Source organism: Coturnix japonica, chromosome 12 (assembly GCF_054131305.1).
Source record: "Coturnix japonica strain WE chromosome 12, WE-NBRP24, whole genome shotgun sequence".
Taxonomy (NCBI): Eukaryota; Metazoa; Chordata; class Aves; order Galliformes; family Phasianidae; genus Coturnix; species Coturnix japonica.
In genome coordinates, this window is record NC_140674.1 from 7,516,761 (window position 1) to 7,537,710 (window position 20,950).

Here is a 20,950-nt window from a genome sequence, read left to right on the forward strand (position 1 = left end):
ACTGCCAAGGATCTCACAGATCACAGAATCACAGAATGACCCGGGTTGGAAGGGACCTCAAGGATCATGTAGTTCCAACCCCCCTGCCTAGCAGGGCCACCAAACATACACCTTTACTAGATCAGGTTGCCCAGGGCCCCGTCCAACCTGGTCTTGAACACCTCCAAGGATGGGGCATCCACAACCTCCCTGGGCAGCCTGTTCCAGGGCCTAACCACTCTCCTAGCAAAGAACTTCCCCCTAACATCCAACCTAAATCTTCCCTCTTTTAACTTAAAACCATTTCCCCTAGTCCTGCTATTGTCAGCCCTTTTGAAGAGTTTACTCCCCTCCTGGGAGTAAGTTCCCTTCAGGTATTTAAAGGCTGCAATGAGGTCAACCTTCTCTTCTCTAGGCTGAACAAGCCCAACTCCTTCAGCCTGTCCTCATAGGGGAGGTGCTCCAGCCCCCTGATCATCTTCCTGTCCCTCCTCTAGACCCTTTCCAAAATCTCCATGTCTTTTTTGTACTGAGGGCTCCACACCTGGACACAGTACTCCAGATGGGGCCTCACAAGAGCAGAGTAGAGAGGGACAATCACCTCCCTATCCCTGCTGACCACCGCTCTCCTGATGGAGCCCAGGATCCCATTTGCTTTCCAGGCTACCAGAGCGCACTGCTGACTCATGTTGAGTTTTTTGTCCATCAGGACCCCAGGTCTTTCTCTGCCGAGCTGCTCTCAAGGACAACTCCTCCCAGTCTGTACAGGTGCCTGGGGTTCTTCCGGCCCAAGTGCAAAACCTTGCACTTTGCCGTGTTGAACCTCATTAGATTCACCCGAGCCCAGCTTTCCAGCCTGTCGAGGTCCCTCTGAATGGCATCTGAATGCTATCTCCATGCTATGCACATGAAAAAAAGCTAATATAAAAAAGAAAAATCATTTATTTTCAAAGTGCAAATACTATCAGGGGAAAAGTCAACTTTAATGGTACCATAACTTTTATCCATGCCTGGATTTTGGTCCCTCTGAATATAATTTTTCCTACTGTTGTCATCCATTATGGCCTGGGAAGTGAACTAAGAAGAAAGGAGAGGAATATGATGTCAGTGGAAGCTTGCAAAGATTTCCTCCCAGGAAAATAGGAGAACCAAGTGCTAGGCCTAGAGCCTAAGTAAAATGTATGAAGTGATCTGCAGTCTGTAGGAGAGAGGATAAGAGGAAACTTCTCATAAAGAATGCTTACACCCTCCTCAGGTATCAGTCACCTCATATATGAGCACTAGCCACTAATTCTAATTTCAGTCTTTGATACAGGGTCCTTGTCTAAATATGCAAAGTTACATTATACAGCATTAAATCAACATAAAAATAAAGAGACAAGGTGATGCAGATACCCCTAATTCAACACACTTGCATTGAAGATAATATTTTTTAAAAAATGACAATAATTCATTTGTGATAACGGCAAAACAAGTTCAAGTCAAAATAGTGTATCCTGACAACAGGAACAATCTATGCAATTATATTTCAATTCATCAATGCTTTTTTTTGCCATCAAAACCACACAAGACAGAAAAGTAACTCAGAGCACCACAGATGTGTAACACAGTTGTAAATACAAAGGGAGTACAGATACTTACTAATCTCAATGAAGTATTTTGTATTTCTTTTCAGGTCTACTCTGGCATAAGAAAATGTTGAACTTCTGTCTAACCTGGGACAAGCTGGTGTATCTGCCTGATTGTTTTTAGTTGCTCCTTCTCATAGAATGCCCGTTACATATGACAGTGGGGAAGCTGAAAGTAGCCTCTGTACCCTCTGTAATACACTGTGCCCTATTTAACCACCACTCCTGCCTGTTCTGTCTGCACAACGGAAATAAGCCCTTGGCTGACTGTGGAGAACTCTTACTGTGTAATTACTCAGTAATTCCTGTCAGCAGTAAGAAGGTCCGCTCTTTTGCAGAGACACGCATCTAAAACAGCAGAATCAAAGTTGCAGTGTCGTAGCCATAAATGTGATTGACTCCTCATCTCCAGCAATCCCTACATTTGCCCCTTTGCATTACATACCAATGAGCTATCTGTAACAAATACTCATATATGTCTACCTCATCAGCCAATGTGAATTTGATTCAGAAAAGCTATTCTGAAGTCTGTTTATTTTTCAGTATTTCTCCCACTGAACTGTGCTGTAGTGATATTTTCTCAAACACTACAGCTTCTCATTTTTCAAGCTTAAATTCCAAAGTCATTTGATGCTGGGTAGGAGAAAAAGGAGACATTTAAACACTGCTCTGCATGCGCTAGCTGCTGTTTCTATCTATATTTCAAGGGTCTGAAGATTTCTAGAGATACTTGTTTCTCCTCAGGATGATAGTTTGCCCAGACTCCCACACAAGCATCTTGTAAAAATTTTACCAAATAAGATAGTGTTCTTTGTTCAACCAGCACAGGAAGTTCTGCAAAATAAAAGCATGATGAATTTTCACATTTTTAATGTCTTACCCAATGTCATAATTTTAATTATCTCTGTTCTTGTTGTCACTATAGCCATTAGGAAGGCTATCAGTCACAGGTAGAGTAAGAGATAAAAAGAAATGTTGGCTTCCAAAAGGCAAAAATTCAATACAGGCAGTTTAAGAATTAAACAGCATTGCATCGTCTCTATCCACTTTTTTTTTGCAGTAGAATATATGACGACAGAAGTTAGAAGCAGTTGAGGAACTAGCACTTTGTTCTGCAATTAAAAATGATGGATAAAATGAGAGCAGAACTGCAAAGCTGTCATTTTTAGATATTAAAAAGACAAGCATTTTTCTAAGCTGACTGGAAAAATCTTTCACTCATCTACTCATTCTGCTTAGGTGTCAAAAAAATAAAAGCTTTATAACGCTTAACATTTTAATAATAATTTGTGCGGAAAAAAGAAAAGAAAAGAAAAAAAAGAAAAGAAAAGAAAAGAAAAGAAAAGAAAAGAAAAGAAAAGAAAAGAGAAGAGAAGAGAAGAGAAGAGAAGAGAAGAGAAGAGAAGAGAAGAGAAGAGAAGAGAAGAGAAGAGAAGAGAAGAGAAGAGAAGAGAAGAGAAGAGAAGAGAAGAGAAGAGAAGAGAAGAGAAGAGAAGAGAAGAGAAGAGAAGAAAGAGGAAGAAAAAGAAAAGAAGAAGAAAAAGAAAAAGAAAAACTTAGGCCTGAACTTCCTCTCTTTGAACATAATGAGAAGTTCTGTCTTCTTCACATTCAAAGTAATCAGACTTAAACTCTTGGTTTTAAAGGAAAGTAATATCTGAGATGTTTGTATAAATATGGAATAACATGTATAGTTCCACTAGTGTAAATCTGGAAACAAGAGCAACATTTATTGTTATTTTTATTTGTGATAGTAAATTTGGACAGTTTTACTTATTTTTATCTTTTTTTTTTTTTTTTTTTTTTCCCAGTTTATGAATTTTCTAAACAGTTACCGTATGTGAGAGACAGACATCCAAAATCCAGGAGTGGAAGCATCCAAGGGCCTCCTTATTAAAAAAAAAAAAAAAAGAAAAAAAAGGCCAGGTTCTACTTTCCATTTCCTCATTAAACCTTCCTTGGGCTTCCAGCTGCCTAAATGCAAAGAAAGAAAATTCTGTTGAAACTTTGACCTTTGCCATAGGCAGGGAAACTCTGGGTTGTTTTTATTTGAAAGCAGGATAATTCCTCAGGTATATACAAATGCTTCAAATATAGGTCATCACAAGGAAACAGCACTGAAGACTCTAATTACAGATTTCCCAGTTTTTGAGAAGAGCTGAATGGTGAGAACTCACCTGGTAGAGTGCATAAAGCACTCTGCCTGTCTGTCAGAAGTCTGCTTGTTGGTATGATAGTCATAATAAAATGGAAGCCGTGCTTTGGTTTCTCAGCCCCTGGAGAAGACATGGTTACAATGGAGTAAAAAGATAATGTAGTTTTATACACACGTGGAGTCGGCCACCCAAAGCCATTAAAATATGCCCCAATGCTTGATCTAACAAAGCATAGAACAAACTGCAATGTTTATAGAATTTATAAAGTGCAAGAAAGGCCACAGACACCCTCACAACATTAATTGCTTGAATATTAATGTCCTGAAGAGAAGCCAGTGCACTGCTTATAAAAAAGCAGTAGTTTCTTCTCCTAGAGGGATTCTGTGCCATAACAGCAGCTAACTGTTGCACTCCTCTGTTTGCTCTTCCTGATTGGCTGTCTCCCTTCCAGCCCCTATGATTCTGTGATATCATCACTGAGCTGTGTACCGAGTTTGGTGTCACTGAATATGGCCTTTTGTCATGGTGCACCCTCAAATTCCTGGGACAATATAATGATATTAAAAACTGTCATCCTTATCTAATTACTTCTCTCTTTTCCTGTGAAGGAGGTTAAGAAGTAAATGCCAGCAGTGAACCAACAGCTAGAAATAATTTAGTCCTAACATCACTGTCCCAGATTGTGAGTTATTACTCTACCAACCATGATGCCCCTGTCACTACAGCATCTCAGCTCTGCAGAAACCTATTCCTTAGCCAGATTAATTTTACACCATATTTCAGGCTTTTTCCCCAGGAGTAAACCTGATGTTTCTACCTGTAGTTATATTTCTGGTTCACATCAGTCCATGTCAAAGAACAATACAACGATAATATATAACTCTAGGGAACATTGATGTTATATAAACTGCAGCATAATACTTACCATATTAAATTCAATTTTTCAATTTAGCTATTCTCTGTCTGTTTTACTTGGCTTTAAAATAAACAAATCTCCAGTGCCAAATGCAGCAATTGGAACTGACCACCTACAGTACAGGATTAAGGAAATGAAAAAATGCTGTGTATTTGTTCTGAAGCTTAAACCTTATTCTCTCCAGCTAAGGAACTTCATTGATTACAAACCACACTGCTCTAAATTAAATAAAACGGAAATATAATGAGCTATGGTGGAGTGAAATATAGTTTATTTAAAAGTGTTTTCAATCACATAAGCTTTAAGGGAGGTCACTCTTCTGTTAAAAGAACTTTGCAGGCTTTTCTCTGGAAAATAAAAAAAACCCAAAAATTCTTATCCTGGCAACTTTATTATAAAAGGTGATACATAATGCAAGGGACAGAAGCTGACTTCAGTTCATAATAAGCCTTTTTACTTCTTCCATTTTCCCCTCTCCATATATAAAAATCTTAATGACAGTATAACAAAATTTGGGGTTCTGTGGAGCAAAACCCTACTTTGCTACTGCATTCAGACCCCTGAGTCATAAGTATGAAAGACAGGAGCCCCAGGTTTCAACGGGACTCAGACTCTGAACTTTGTGAACATCTCTGTAACTACTCTAACATGAAGCAAGAACATGTGTTCTTCCTCCACTCGCCTAGATTAAAAATGTGACTTGTGTTGATATTATGCTAACTCAGGGGAGCATGCCTGCTGAGAAACAAACATCAAGAGATAAAAGATGATACCCAGAGGAGGAGTGGCCATTTCCTACAAAAGGAAGCTCATACTTTTCTTCTGAAGCTTGCCAGCTCACATTATTTGTAATGCCTCCCAACCATCTAAATCCAAACAAAAATTAAGCCGTAGGTTATTTCAGAAATATAACAGAGAATGATAATGATGATCTTGCTGGTTTTGCAGTCATTCTAATTGTTTATTAATTACAGGTAATTGGAGGGTGTAATTGTGTGGTTAAAAATATCCATATAAAGCCAAGTTCTATTAAAGTCAAGGGAAAGAATCTCATTAGAGTTTGTATGCTGAAAAACACTAGCAATCTTATGGGTCCTTCTCTGTAAGCTCTCCCTCTTCCCCTCTGACTGAATTGAATATATTATGTATGGATTCTAATGTTGTTCTTTACATTCACTGAAGGAGCGAGACTGAGGAATCTCCACAGCGTTCAACCCTCTTAGAGTGAAAATCATTTCTGCTTTTCCATTTATTTTCAAGCTGCTTGACTTACATGCTTTATATATTACAACATACTTGTGTGAAACTTGAGAGGCTTGTTTTAAGTTGCAAGTCAGTTCAGGGAGGAACAGAAGCATATGAAAAGAAAAACATGAAATGGAGCCTGTTCAGAGCATACCCAGTACTATGATTTTGAGGTCACTTTAAAATATATAAAGTTAAATTAATTGAATATAATGGAATTTAATCCAAATTATAATAATATTTAATAAGCAATTTCCTACCTTTTTACAGGTCAGTATTCATCATGTACTTCCCACATCCTCGGTAGCTCACAATGCAGAATTAACATATCCGATAGCTGCTGCTAAGCTTGTTCTTTGTCTCAGTGCATTGGATCCATGTATGGTAGCTTGGAAGCTCAGAAGAATTCAGTGAATTCTGATCAAGACACAGTTGTACAGATGTAAAGAGAGCTCTGTAAAATTAAGGAAGAAATGCTGGTAAGAGGCCTACAAAGAACTGTCAGGTCCTAGTTTGTCATGTCTCTCCTCGAGGTAAGCAAGTCAGTAAGTTGTGTTCTGTTGAACAAGTCTCATGAAGGAAAGCATTAGGTCTGGCAACTCCGATCCGAGACAGTGAATAGCATCTTTTACAAGATCTCAGAAGAGAGTGGGATTTTGAGCTATACTAAACTGTAGGTTGCCAGAGTGAGTGATAAGACAGAAAAAAATGAAGAAAGGCCAGAAGACTGAGAACAGGCATCACTTGAAAGACCACTGAGGTGAACTAAGTGTGAAGCCTTACCAAGTGTCAGCCAGGAATTATGACTCAGCCAATTAGGAAAAGGCTTTTTAATACCATTCTCTAAAATGCTAGGGAAAGTTAAACTCTAGACAACTTATATTTACAATTCATATAACAATTTCTCAAATTATTAGCTTTATTCACAGAGATAGTTCCTCTCAATTTGGTTTACTAAGCTTCACTCCAGCAGAGTGGTAATTGCAGCCTTAGCCCAGCAAAGCATGCATAAAAGCAATCTTAGGAGCAGTTGAATTGATTTTAGTGAAGAATAGATATGTTTAAGATATTCATACACTTAAATGCTTTGCTGGAGTATGGTTTAGATGAACAACATCACTGTTATTAATCAACCTTATCAGCCTGTCTAGCAATGCAATAGAGCCAGCAAAAAGTTAATGTAATTGCTAAGTCATTGGAAATAGGACAGGCACAAGTCTATGAAATGATCTTGTGGAAGCATTCATCTGAAATTAGTTCTGTTGTTTTTTTTTCCTCCAAATTATCTCATATTTCTGACCAACAAGAGAACTGACTGTTCTGTACAAAAATGAAGAAATAAAATGAAACTAAGCATGCTAAGATATTAATCAGATTAATAGGTGGTACCAAGTTATGTCTCAAAAGCACATCTGAAAGAAAGATTGTTCAAAGATCAGGTGCAAAAGTTTATGCATTTTACTAATGTCAGAAAAATATTATTATTCACATTTCTTATTAGTCTGAAATAACATCATTTTAATTAAAATTAGTGCCTGCTAAATGGTATTTAGCAGCAATAAAGAAAACAATACACATTTCCTGTAAACACTTTGTTGCACATAATTATCAATAATTATCAATTCATTTGCTTAAATACCCAGCTTGTGTTACAGTAGTCAATGAGGCTTGTGCTATACAACAGATTAAATTTAATAAACTAAGCATGGTAACAACATGGGGGCTTATACTGGAAACTCAGGACATGGTGTTGATCCCAGCAGTTAAAATAATCAGTAAGGATCCAGGCAGCACTGAACCACTGCCCAAGATGGGCATCAGGAGGTGGGTGCTGACAGAATGCTTTGGGATCTGGAGCCATTAGTGATGACTAACCAGGCTTTACCCACATCCAGTGGAAGGAACAAGAAGCAACCATTTCCAGAACTGCCTGAGTAATTTAGGGGATTAGATCCCATTTCAAAGCTCCTTGAGTATTCAAAGTAGTATGCAAACCTAATGGCACTTAAACTACAAGTCCCATGTTGGTTTTTTGAAATAAATCAAAAGATGCATACAGTTCTATTAGGTGTCTCAGTACTCTTAAAAAAAATCATGCTATTCAGACAACTGAACACAAGCATCAGATTTCATTTACACACTCTTCCTGAGTCAGAAGGCTGTTTAAGATCACTTATAAGACCCTCTATCTCTTCTCACTGCATCCCAAGGGCTTTAGGTCTTTTAGAACCTAAGCCGTGCACAGGAGCATTATTAATGTCTTCACGATTTGCCTTAAGTGAAGAAGGCAAAGTTTATAAAGCTGCTGTTTTTCCTCAGGTACTTTACCTCAGAGCTTCCTAAACCTGTTGCTATAGGATTGCTATTGTAACCTTGATGCAAGGATATAAGAGAGGCAGAACTGAGAATCTTTCATGAAGCCAACGGAGGTGGAAAAATACCTAACTGAAAAGAAGCAGCCAACCTTCAGCTAAGTAGGGGCTGCAAACAATTGCTCCAAGTTTAACCCAAGGAAGCTAAGCAATTAAGCAACTTAATAATCTTTTCTCCTTGTTTCAGATTATTATCTTTATATTAAGACCTTAAGTCTTTTCAGCAGGATGGGAAAAAAAATGCCAGCTGAGAACTGTGAGAAGGTAGTTATCATGAAAATGGAGAATATTAAAACATCCCATAAAATCAATATCTCTACTTAATCCATGGAACTATTGCTTTTGTATCCAGTAAAAATATGTACTTCTCTTTCTTAGGCTTTGTTCTGAAGATATTTTGTAAGTTTACCATGAGAATTCAAAGATAAAGTATGACAAATATTCTTTCATTTAATAATAATTTTGCTCTCACTGCTGTCATTGGCACATTTAGTGGTTTGGGGGATCTTTATTTTGCTTCACGATGATCGTATGAAGAATGCATGGAGTACAAAGGCATGTTTTGCTTAACTTGAATTCAGATAGGTAGGTATCCACTAATCTTTTTTATATCTGTGTTCATACGCTTAACAAAAATTTCTAGGCAATCTGTGGAACAGTCCCTAATTAATGACGTTCATGACAATAGCAACATGGTTTCTTCCTTTCCAGAAAACTGCGGGATAGACATTATATAAACATAATCTTCCTGTAAATCTTTTCCTGTGATTGAGCCAGGATAATTAGAACTAGTCTTGCCAAAACCACCAGGAACAAAATTCTATGAAACAATCTGGGGCTGGAGGCTAATAATTTCAAAAGTAAATGCAATATTTACCTTTGTCAGCCTAATGGAAACATAATAAAGATGTAGAATAAAGTGTGGTCTATTATAAAAGCTGCTTATATTCTGTTCAAGTAACTTTAATATATTTTTTAGCTCTACATTAATGGTTTTAACAATACCACACCTATTTTTTCAACCAAGAGAATGACCCTCAACTAGTATGTCATGTACAAATTTATAGTAAAAGGTCATTCTCATCTCAAATAGTTTAGTGTCTTAAGAAGCAACAAGAGAGAGAGAAGGAAGTTCTGTTGTCTCCAGCGCATGTGGGAGAGGCCAAAATACACTGATATAGTCTATCCATGTGTGGAATGATGGCAGAGTGAACAACTTAGCCTAATCAGAGTTACAAGTCAAGGATTTATGAAAATGAACTCAAATTGTTTGTTGTTTATCAGACATTCAGAGTGCAATTTTCTAAACGTCTCCAAAGCAACAATTAACCCCAACAAAGTTTAGATAACTCATGTGTCGATCTTTTCCCTAAGTGAAGGTATCTAATGCCATGTTTGGTTACCAAGGACATCTGCAAGGTGTTGGCCAATTCAGTGCAACAACTGCAAAAAATCTACAGACATGGGATCTCAGTAGTAGGGCAGATGAGGTGGCCTGCAGCACCTCAGATTGCCTGAAATAAATAAATGAATGAACAAAAAATACCACAAAACAAACAAACAAAACAACAAAAAAACCTCCAACATTACCTATGTCTTCATCAGAGGGCAAACCACACTTAGGAGAAATGCTATCCTCAGCAGCTAAGTGCCAGATTTAGCTTTGAGTACCCAGGGTTCAGAACAGCAAAGCACTTCCACAAGTATTCAATCATTTGTGAAGCATGTCTGAAAGCAACTACAGGTGAGATAGCTGTAATAAAATTATTTTACTGTGGGATGAACAAAAAGTAGATATGTATTTGTTTTAGAGAACACATGCAAAATAATTATTAAGATAATAAAAAACCAACACTTCTGAGCTTGCTTCTACTCCTGTAGAAACATGTTATTTAAGGACATTTATACATCCAAGCTGTGAGGAAGACAGTTCTAACTTATCTAACCTGTGCTCCTATCTGTAACTGAAGAACTGAATATTACACACACTGACAGGCCACACACACATCTACTCTAGAACAGAAAAAAATTACTGTTGTCTTTTTTTTTACTGTAAAACAAATCTCTTCAAGATTTCAAGTCTTTATCTTCCATGCTCACATAATGGCTTCATTCCACCACTACACAAGGAAGACTAATTTGTAGCATTTTTCTTGGATTGCCTTTCTGTGGATTATTTGTGGCATGTATTCATTACAGAAATGTGCCACTATATTTTGCATATTTGATTTCCATTGTGTTTTAGCTAGCTGTCTGTTAGCATACATGTAACTGAATGTCACTGTCCAAGAAAGTCATCCCACTGCGCTTTTTTCTTACCTAAGAGAGCTGTTTTTGAACATGGGTGAGATGGCCAAAGAAAGACTGGGACTATTATCTTCTAATAACTTCTAAGTTTACAATTACTACATGTGAGTTACTACAAACTTGGTTCATCTCAGATGAAATGCATATTCTTTGGAATGACAGGGTCCAAAAGTAAAGATTTAAAATCTGTGAATGTTCCAGCCCCATAAAAAGCATTTCCATCAGGCAATATTCACTTTAACACAATCCATAGCTTTTAATCCTCAAAAAATACATTATTTTTTCCTCCAGGGCATACATACAGCCCCTCATCAGCTTTTTCAGAGTGATGCTGTGTTAATCTAGTGAAGGTCAGTCTGAGAAAACTCAACTAAGAAAGAAAGTGCTCTTAAGAATCGTATCACGTCATGTCAGGCTCACAGATAAATGGGCATTAGCTATAGATAGAGATACTTACCAGTTCATCAAATTCCTTCATATGTCTGGTGTTTTATCTTGGATTATGTACTATTGGGTTCAATTTAATATTTTGTAAGTTATTAGTTTGTAATTGTTTTCATATATTTGTGAATTAAATAAAGAAGGAGTGGTTGTAATATGAAGCACAACTGAATTTTCTCTCCCTCTGCTACAATACAGATAATCATGATTTATTATGATAGGTAGTAATTTGCCTGCAATGAATCACATTTTATCAAGAAGCAAAATACAAGTTTTTATCTCTGAAGAATTCTCTGTGCTTTTTTTTCCCATTTGTTGTGTTTTATTTGTAACTTTTCTTTATGGCTGGGGAGTTCCATGTGTCAGAGACAGAATAGAGCACAGGTATGTTGGCAGATTTGCTTTCTGTCATTTCATTTGAATGAAATTACTTTTCTATACCTCTAGATGATATATTTGTGAGATGTACCTTTCCATTTTTAAATATCTTCTGGTTTTCCTTCCTCGTGAAGTAGTTACTTTGTTCCACTACAGTGCAAAAAATATATACTATGTACCAAACCCTCAAAAAAAAAAAAAGTAAAAGATTGCTCTAGAAATTGTTGCAATATTTTTTTTTTAATTCAAGAAAGTGTCATGCGCTGCTTACTGTGAGAACACAATCAGACAAAAGAAATAACTCTTCTCTAAATTTATGAATGAATAAATCATTTTTTAAATATATTTTATGCTACTAAGGATGAATTTAATCAACTAAATATTAGTTAATGTTGTGTTTTCATATGAATTTCTAGACTGGATGAGGAATCAGCCTTACAGCTTATATTTCTGAAGCTAAATCATTTATTATTATTATTAATAATATTAATATTATTATTATTATTTTGGCCTACATATTTAACTAGCTCAAATTTTGGACTGCATTTTTTAAAGACAATGTGAGATTTAATGGCTGAGATAATGGAAGAGTGGACAGATTTACGTATCCTTACTTCTCTAACTGCTTCCAATCCTCAGGGGAATGTTTGTCACACCACCATTCAGAAAATTTGGAAAGTAGCCTGACTCACCCGTTTGTGTGACTACAAGGAGACCTGTGTCATATGGCTGTCTCCCATTTCGTTTCTTCAAAATAATTTTGTGTCTTCATTTCATCTTGGCAGGTAGGACTGCTTTATGCTGCTGCAGGCTCTTCTATTTGATAAGAAGCCCTAAAATAATAAAAGCTTCACAGAAATAATGAAAAATGTAAAAGGTGGTATAAAGAGATCCGAAGATAATCAGAACAAATTTTCATCCCAAATAGTAAGTGAATGTTCCTTGAGTTGTTTGAGGAAGAAGGGACAAAGAATGTTATTTCTTTCTGTGCTGGTCTAAAAGAGGACAGTTGGTACAGTTCACATACATGCCAGCTTGCTAAAGTGAAAAATATACAGTCATACATCATACAGTCACCAAGGCTGGAAAAGAACTCCAAGATCATCAACTGTTCACCTACCACGTACCTTATATGTTAGTCTCTGTACTGGGAATGGAATAAAAATTAGTGAACACTTCAGCATTCAAGATGTAAGCTAGTCTGGGAGAAGCATTTCAGCTGGAAGGCTAATAAGTATTGAAATGAACAGTTTGTGAGACCAATATCTCATTAAGAAAAAGGTAGGCAGACATGTCAGTCATTTGTAGGACTGATCCTGACTTCAGCTTAGAGCTGAACTAGATAAACACTGATTCTTTTCTAGACTTGGAGTCTTAAGATTTGAATTTGAGCTGACAGTTAAAATGTAATAGAAGGACTGAATTTCCTTCTTAAGTACCACCACATGAAGGACCAGAAGTTCACCGGATTTCCAAATATTAGGTGAATTTATTCCAATACTCACATTTCAGTGAGGTCCTGATCCATACTGACAGAGAACTCTGGAATTCATTCTCCTTAAACAAACAAACAAAGAAACAACAACAAAGGAGTGGGAAGGATTTTCATTCACGACTGACTGAGAGACTGGGAATGGTAATCAGGATTATTATTTTTGTGATTATTCCTCAGTTCTGTGTGCACATATTACAGAAGAATCTCACAGGTTTTTGCAGATAGAAATCTGAATGCATTGCAAAGTAAGTTTCTGTTCCAGCTGTCCAGTTCAATCTCTGGATCAGAGCCAGAATTACTGCATTAAATTCAACTTTCAAAATCATATTTAGCTGGAATGGATTTGACTTCAGAGAGGCTGAACAAGTCAGTATGCACAACTTATTAGCAGACAGAAATAGATGAACACAGTTGATGTAGACTATTTATAGAAAATAATGTTACATTAGCAGCTTGTCTGAGAGCAGATATTTACTGTTTTCCATTTTCTATTGACTTAAGTGCAGAAGGAAAGCAGGCCAAGCTGTCTTCAGTAATGGCAGAGAACATCAGAAAGTGTCTCACCGAATAGCAGAAAGTTTGATGGTCACATAACTAATCCTTAATTCTTGGTCTTTGGAAGGAAAGTGTAACATACTGTGATACCAGTTACAAATAAAAAAAACAATAATAATCTCAATCTTTGAATCTTGATGCCTTTACAGTTTAAGGAGACTGCAAAGATGTGAGTGCATACCCAATAATGGCATGTTTTGTATTGGTCACTGTCCATATTCCTCCTTTGACTGCCGCAGGATTAGTTCTAGACAAACTTTTGAGATGGGCAAATAAAAGATAAATGACATGAGTGTAACATTTCAAAACAAACAAATCCATATTAAAAATACAGGTTTTTGCATGACTCCTGTACATTTCTGGCTGTCTACTTCTGAGCAAATTCCCTCTTTAGTGGTGACAGAAGCTGTGAGCTGGCTACATCAATCTGGGATGCTCAGTATACTTGCTTCCTTTTTTTTTCCTTTTTGCAATTGTTCAGAGAACACACCACAGACTGACATCTGAGGATGTGTTTTGCTCATGGAATACACCAGGGCTGGCTGAGAAGAGAAAGCTTTAAAGGGAAGGCAGGTTGACTTCAATGGAAGTGCTCTATGACTAAGGTGAAGACTTGACCCAGAAAGGTCTGCATGTTTCTGAACACACTGAATTATCTTTTGTGCTTTTCAGAGATGGGTTGCTTAAAAAAATGAAAGTGTAAAAGTTTTATCTTCCAGATCACATCTTTGAAACTATTTTCTGCTACTCTCTATTATATATATATATATATATATAAATTAATTATATATATTATTAATTATTAATATAAATATATATATTATTAATTATTATATATATATATATATAAATTAAACTCTAAGCTTCCTTTTACCCTGTGTAAAAGCAGTGAATTACTACTGACAGTTCTATATTGTTTCGATTGTTATTAATTCCACATTTACTTTTTTTCATGCATCTCCAGATTCCTTTGTCTTGTCCAGTCAAAACATGTACTTTCTAAGCAGCTGCTTAGCATATATGGCCTAATACTTGTGTTATGGAGCATTTGTATGGAAAACAAATACCACAATATAAATGAGGGCACACACTGTGCTTGATCATGAATAGTCAAGTCCTGTTGCTTCTCTAAAAGCTAAATGGCCTCCATTCTGGCTCAGTGATTCTTATATCTATAAAAATACTATTTTCATCATTCTGAAACATTTTTTTAATCTACTGAATTTACTGCACCTTGTTCGGGATTATTTGATCAATACAGTTTAATTAAGTTAGTACTTAAAATATTTTTTATATCCACTGCCATATTTTTAAATATTTGGGCATATTTCAGAATACTTTACCTTTTTTTTTTTTTTTCTGATTTCAGCTGTTCACCAAATTTGAATGACTTTTTTTTTTTTTTCCAGGCTCCTGTACATCTTTTCCTTGAAAATTTTATAGAAGTACAAATTTCTGTCTAACTAATGAAATGAAACTAACAGTTCTGCCTGTGAACTGCTGATATTATAATACTATGTTTTAGCTTGTTTTAATATATTGATTAAATTCAATATTGTAAAGGTAAATAGTTAATAATCATTTATCCAAATAGAAGAATACTCAGTATAGATGTCATTTGGTCACGCTGCATTTTCTTTTCAGTTCAGCATATTCCTCCTAATCCTGAAACACATCCTATAACTGACTAAAGGTGACCAGTTACAAGGAGAAGCAACAGGGAGAGATGCATTATAAAAAGTGAGCTAATAACAATAAAATGTGGGAAATCATTTTCAAAAAGTCTGAGTCTAGACTTGTGCTTTATAAATCACAGCCCAGAAGAGGCTGGGGATTCAGCCAGATCTCATTAATTGCACAGGAATAGAACCATAAAGACTGAAATTTATGTAAAACCAGTTCAGCGGCCTACTCTTTTATGGGAACTATTTGGAATCAATCTGTATCTGCAACTCTTCTGTGGGAAATGAGTAGAAGAGCTACAGCAGGTGCTTTAAAGTAATAAGGGATTTCCTATGAAACTCAGTGGACTGATGACTCACCAGTTTAATTATGGCCTACTCTTCTGTTATAAAAGCAGAACAATTATTTTTAAAAGGCTCTTGTTGAGTAAATGAGTTTGAACAGAAAATCTTTCATAGGGAAAAGAAAGATACCCATATTTTATTTTAAGCAGTTTAAGATTTATAAAGAATGTCTTCAGACTACCGTACTGATTAGTGTTGTCTGAGTGCTCCAGAGAAACTACAGATTTAAAGTAGCAGTTTTTAAGCAGTCTGGCTTTTCCTCATTTTGAATTTCTGATATATTTTCTCTCTGTTCAGCTGTTTACTTTATTCCTAACTTTCACATACCCCAGAGAGACAATGTAGTAGTTCAGTTGGACGTCACTTCAGTTGGAGCATTCATTGCTGTTGCTGCCACTAAAATTACTATTTCTTCCTCTTATAACACAGTTCACTTTCAGCAGGTTGCATATGGCTGGAAAGTAGGGCAGGCTTTACAAAATGGTGAACTACCCACTGTTCCAATCAATGAGAATTTTATTGTTTACTTGGATGACCAAAATCTTTCACCCAATAAAACGCAAAGTAAGATCTTACATAACTACATCTCTGCTATGAACAATACGCACCTCAGATCCAGTGAGAAGATGATTGATCTCCTTGGATTTGGCTGCGACAAGTAGCAACTATTCCTCAGAATCCACCCTGGGCAGTGGAGCTCTGCATCAGTCTTGCAAACATATCTGCTTCCTATGATCCTGCTGTGATTAGCTCTGCGGAGAATAGAAAAGATATCTGTTAAAGTGTTTCTCTTTTCCTTTCTCCAGCTACAACTATCTGCAGTGACTGCACTAGGAAGACACCTGACAATGTGAGTGCTTTTCCTGGAGTTAGAAAGCAAGGCTGAGTGTGAAGATGACTCAAGGCCTTGATATTAAGGAAGTCATTTATATGAAATACAACATTCTATTCCAACAACTGATAAAAACTCAGAGAATCGTGACAGCTGAACAAGAAACATCTGACTCTATGATACTTATTGCAAAGTAGTAGTTTGCAGTGACAATTCCTGTGACAAAAGTGAAGGGGCTATCTGCTATTGAGGGTAGGGAAGATGGCAACGGGTCACGTAGTGTAGCTCCCTGAGCTGTTCATTTTTCAGGCTGGTTGGTTTCCTTTGACAGTTCTACTCAGAAATCATTAACCTGATTTGTCCATGTCTGTCATGTCTCTAGCATAATGCATCTTCATGGTATAAGGTAAACTGGGTACCTGGAGGGTAAAGGAAATAAAAAAGACTCATAGCCTATATAAATCAAAAGAAAAAGGAGAAAAGGAAGCCACTTAGAAGAGCAGGTGTCATTGATTGACTGTAATTTTAAAGGGTCTTTCTTATGATGGACAAATTTCTGAAGTGTTCATTAACTAATGGAATTATGGTGGCTGGCGGCTGCTGTCTCCACAGAACATCAGGTTAAAAAGCACAGATAAATAATGGGTTTTCCTCTATCGTGGATCGGTGTCCTCTCTGTCTGGAGCTCATGTGAAGATGCTGGAAAGGATCAAGGGGCTTTCATTACTGAAATTCATGCTTATGCTTTTCTGCTCCTCAGTAATGGCATACACGTGCTCAAGGGAATAGGACGGGGAAAAAAAGGAAGATGGAAATGTTGCCAGCAGAGAAGAAAATTCTTCTGAAATGCTTGGTAATAAATCCATTTCCTACTAAAAAGCACCAAATGAAACTGAAATCAGAGGGTTAAACAATAGAGGCAGAACACCTGGTCTTTAATATATTCAATTATCCAGAAAACAAAATCAATTTTGTATTTGTTAATAGCACTGAAATATGCATTACACTATTTTAATTAAAGCAGTCTATTACACTTGCCATTCAGTTCATTCCTGCATATTCCCCTAGGGCAGTAGTCATGTACTGTGATAAAACATAATGAAAATAATTTATAAAAGAAACAATACGATAAATCAATCTGATGCCTAATGAACCTTCATTACAAGGATGGATGCAATATTTTCTTAGAATATGTAGTGCTTTCTCCTTAAATTATTGGAAGAATGCCTCAAAGCACTTAAAAAAAATAGCACCTTTCTTCATCTCAGCATGTTTTCAAAGCATCATATCTTACAATTTCAGCAGATCTTGGCAAAACAAACAGCAATCCCTTTCATTTACACTACCTTTCTGTTTTTTTTCCTCTTATCTTTAGTTAGATTCATCTGCTTCATAGTGACACCTGTAGAGACCACAGGGATTTCAATCATTTGCATATTTTAGCAGTCAGCTCTTTATTGTCTGTATTCCAGTAGGCCTAAATTTTATAGGTGAGATCATTTTATGTCTGGGGACGTGAGCTATTCAAACATCAAATATAAAACAGGCTGTTCCCTGAAGATCTCACAGTGCCAGCAGGCAAACAGAAAGCTAAAAGGTGAGAGAGGGGCCATTAACATTTTCATACCAAACGAACGGAGAAGGGCAGTGAGCAGAGGTGATGTATTCTAAAGGATTCTGGATGGCACTCCTGAAAGACCAGAAATCTTTTGGAAAGAACAGATTTCATCAATGACTATGCAGAAAGCCCATGGTCCAGCCCTCTATTTGTTCACCCTGTCATGATTTTCTATATATACTGCTGCAAAAGGTTAAGTTCTACCTCATCTTGTTCTCTTGTACAGGGCTGCCATAATTCTGGTAGGTGTGAATAAATAAAGTTACTCAATGGGAATTCTCAGTGCCACAAACCAAGCCTTTAATAGACCTGAATTTCCTGCATAGTAATTCAGGAATAAAAACTATTGCTCTGGTTACTTATTATTTTTTTCTGGAAAAAAGAAAAATGGATATAAATAAAAATAATGGTTCAAGATAAATATTATCAATTGCCTAAACACTGTTAGAGAGCAGTGCCAGAACTACTAGGTTCTATGTGTTTGTCTCCTCTTGCACCAAACCACAAAGTTGTTCTCAAGTACCACACAACAAGCTGCTGAAGCAGTTTGCTGAGACACTCCAACAGATGTCTCCTGGCTGGCCAAAGTATTGTTGCTAGTCCTATAACTGCTGTTGCAGGTACCTGTTAAAGGCTCATCCTCTAATCTAGGAGAGAGGGTATAAAGACCTTGGAAGCATGATGATATATGCACTATTAAAGGTCTCTAAAGCTGTAGATCCCTATGTTACCATCTGCAGCCTTAGGTAGACAAAAAAGACAAGCTGACTGTTCTGTGGTTTTATAAATACTTTATCACAATTTTTTATTCCTTTTGCCTATAAAAACCAAAAACATTTTGCTGAAATAGGTGAGCAAACTTAAAATGGTCAGATAAAGCTCACACAGCCAAGTAGGTAACATAAATCCTTTGCATTTTCTCTTGGTATTCATAGTTTCTGTCACTTGTGACTTTTATTCTAGCTGGAAAATCATTTTACTCGTCAGATATGGTGTTCATGTATGAAAAACTATCCTAGATGGAAAAAGGTGGTTTTGAGTGTTACTCTTGCCATTGTTTTCTCCTCTAGCCCACAATTTTCTGACTGCTACACTGGTTTCAGTAGAAAAATCAGTGATTTTGCTCCATTTTAAACTGCATCAGATTAGCACAGAAGAAAGCCAATGATTCATACTTAAGATCTATCAAAACAAACAAACCTAATCTTTCTAAGTAGAATAAGTGGAAAGCATAAGATGTCACTTGTTTTACCTTTTAATGACCAATAGTTTATTTTAGGTAGATAGAACAGAAATAGATAAGGATATAAAATGTGGAGTATCACAGCAAAAGTTACCATTATTTGCACCCAGAACTATCCTTCTTGAGGGACTTGTTATCACACAATTATTGGCTGAACGTTTTGGTCACGTTTCTTTCATCTTTCTTGCCATTCTTTGTCAACAAGAAACTAATTGATGGGCTGCTGGATTCAAGTAGAATTACTCTGTTGTGTTCATATGCCTCACTGTATATTAATTACATTTAAAATTGTAGGCAATTATTGCCGGATATTTATTTTCTTGCAGAAAACAACTTGCTATTCACTACAACTATTCCATCTTATTCCATCATTTCAGAAAGGCAAAAGGCAGAGAAAAACATAAGGAATAAGCTATACTGTAAAGTAAGTTAATTAAAATATAATTAAAAGTAATAAAATTACAGCATATATCAACATCCATCAAGATTTTATTAGACACGAGTGAACTGGAATTTATTACGTGGTCAAATTTGAACTATTTTCAAGAAAAAGAAAGAAGAAACATCTGCCTGATGAATACCCAGCAACTACTTTTGATCCAAATACTGAATCTTACTTAGGTGTGCATGTGTAGAGAGATTCTTTCCTGAAGTCTTTGCCAGATTATGTCAAAATTAGATATCCTACAGTCTTTTAACATGCAATGAAAATAAAAAAGTATGGCAGATAGACATACTACAAAGAACAATTTTCATTCTGTGAAGTACAAAAAATTAACAAATAACTGGAATTGCTTTGGCTATTAACAAAACATTCGGGCAATCTCTAAAGGTAGGCACTGCCCTGTTTGCTTATTTCTACATACATCAAATTCTGCTCTCTGTTATATATCACAGTCGATAACTGTCTACAAAATGAAATAATTTTGGCCTAGCGCCTCTTTGGGGTGTCTCATTCTGTTAAATAACTTACTTCTGAGAAACTTAGCTAGATCTTCACTGTTCAGCAACTCATGATTGCCTTTTTAATTAAAAGCTTGAACCTTACTTTATACTCATTAATCATATTAGATTGGAGTGTTGATATAATGGGCATAGTTCACCTCTCAGACACATTAATAGAAATTTTACTGAAATGAACAGTAAGTTGCTTGAGGATTTAGAAATGCTATTTTCCTTTTAGCTGCCCTACTTCCACATGCCTAGCCTAATTCTGTACCTGGCACTACTGCCTTTCCTCAGGATTCAGTTTTGATCCACATGATCACACTGCATGAGAGAAGCCAGGCTAACAAAAGAAGCGGTGGGACACGAGACTCACCTGTGTGTTCTGAGAATCTCTTCGCTTCAAATCTGATGTCAAATGAGCTCCTTAGCTTCATCAGACAAGGCTCAAACTCAGTCATGTACACAAAGCACACAAGGCGGAGGTGCAACTCAAACCTTAATTCACACCTGCTCATCCACAGATCTCAGAGTTACTTACATTGCGTTCTTACAATTCAGTCTGCCCAACAGCACACACTGACTATATGGATATCTGCTGTTCACCTGTAGTAAGCACGACTCCTTCATTGTCTGTTTTCCCACAAAAATCAGTATCAAAACTTCAGATGATTTCAGTGTTTCAGGACTGGGTCTGACAAGCCTGGCTTTTATAAGAAATACAAGCCTGAGCCTCTGCTGGTATAAATCAACACAAGTCCCCACTGGAGCAAGGCTAATCTACACAAGAGCAGGATCTAACTTCACGTATTC